Source organism: Propithecus coquereli, unplaced genomic scaffold (genome assembly GCF_000956105.1).
Source record: "Propithecus coquereli isolate 6110/MARCELLA unplaced genomic scaffold, Pcoq_1.0 Scaffold350, whole genome shotgun sequence".
In the NCBI taxonomy this organism is placed as follows: Eukaryota; Metazoa; Chordata; class Mammalia; order Primates; family Indriidae; genus Propithecus; species Propithecus coquereli.
This window is the reverse complement of record NW_012149175.1, coordinates 457,776-459,369: the sequence shown is the minus strand read 5'-3', so window position 1 is coordinate 459,369 and position 1,594 is coordinate 457,776. Positions and strand designations below refer to the sequence as shown.

General features: G+C 30.1%; 1 protein-coding gene across 1 annotated transcript in view; it reads right to left on the bottom strand.

Annotated features, from left to right (window-relative positions):
- Positions 1-1,594, bottom strand: part of TMTC3 (transmembrane and tetratricopeptide repeat containing 3) — a 63,934-nt gene that overhangs the window by 37,974 nt on the left and 24,366 nt on the right. The window lies entirely within an intron of this gene.

Below are 1,594 nucleotides of genomic sequence, written 5' to 3'. Positions count from 1 at the left end.
TCAAAAGATTCAAAATTTCAGTCCGATAAGAGGAATAAAATAAAAAAAAGTTTACACATCTGACTTATGCGCATGTGATAAAAATAAAATGACAGGGAAAGATGTTAATAGGTTTTTCGATAAAACAAAACTAGAAAGGTTAATAAAATAGCCAAACGTGTCACTTTTTATAACTTTACTACTATAAGAAGCCACATGATAATGTAAATTGAAGAAATGAAATAAGGTGTGTTCAGACAAGACAGCAGATTTTGCCTCTGGACCTTAGTATTACTTTGTATAACATTCTGCCAGGTCATGTGAATTTAACTAGAGGCTTAGTATATGTATAAAAATAAAACTACCCCTCCTTAATCAATAGTCTTTTATTCTATAAGAATTCCTAAAATTATAACACTATACACTGAAATAAAACATCACAAAAATATTTAGATTTCTTACCATTTTGAAAATGGGATGACGTGGTTTTCTCGATAACCACAAATAGCACACAAAAAACTTGTGGAAGGAAATAAGTTTGGTCATCATTAGGACATCTGTTTCTATGGATATCTACTTCCATATTTTGTTACCCTAATTTGTTTTACAGTACCTAATCAAATAAATAAGCTAATCCTTCAGCTTCAGAAGTTTGAGCCTCTTCTAATGGGCTTGTAATTAATATACTTTATTAGCAAAATATAGTTGTAGAGATGTATATATAATGCATTGAAAAGAACACTATCTCCATAAATGTTTACACATTTATGATTTGTAATGAGATAATGAAACTGAGGAAGAGCACTACTATCAAACTGCTCAGTATCATACCAATTTATATGTCTGAAATTTTAGTGTTTTTTAAAATCAAAAAGGTAAAAAATAAATAAGGAGTGCATAGAATTCACTTATCATTTCCCAGAAATGCTTGACATCTTTCCTAGATGTGAAACAGATAAAAGACATATTTCTAAATATGTAGTTCTTTAAAAAAAAAATTTCCCTAGTACTTCATGGATGCCCTAAAGCAATTTCATTTTAAGCAATTAAAAATGTTAAATTCACTTAAAGATGTATCGTAGACTGATGCATAAACTACACCAAGAAAGAAAAACAATTTCTCAGGAAAAATATATTGGTTCTAGGATAAGGAATGTCTCTAATGATTAACTTACTCAGAAGTCCTAATATGCTCCCTAATAATGTATGCCAATCTAGTTAACTCTCAGTAGCTTATAATTTCCGTCTAGGAATGTAAACTGTCTTTAAAAAGGTAGTTTTAAAACTTTCTTTTTAAAAAGGAAGGATGGTAGTGGAAAGAATAAAAAGTTCGAGACAAGTCTGCTTCACTTCTTATTTCCTATGTAATATAAGGTAAACTACTCTATGACCCTGAGACTCTCTTTATAAATAAAACAAGGAGTAGTAACTACTTACATTATGTAAAGATATATATGACATCTTATCTTACAATTGCTTAAGATGGTATCTGGTCCTTGGTAGGTACTCCTTTGCTCTACTTATCCCTTCCAGAGATCTTCAGAAAATACTACCATAAAAAAGTAGTATGTTTAGGCCTATACTTAAAGCAGAGTTATGCTCAAGGTCACAACTC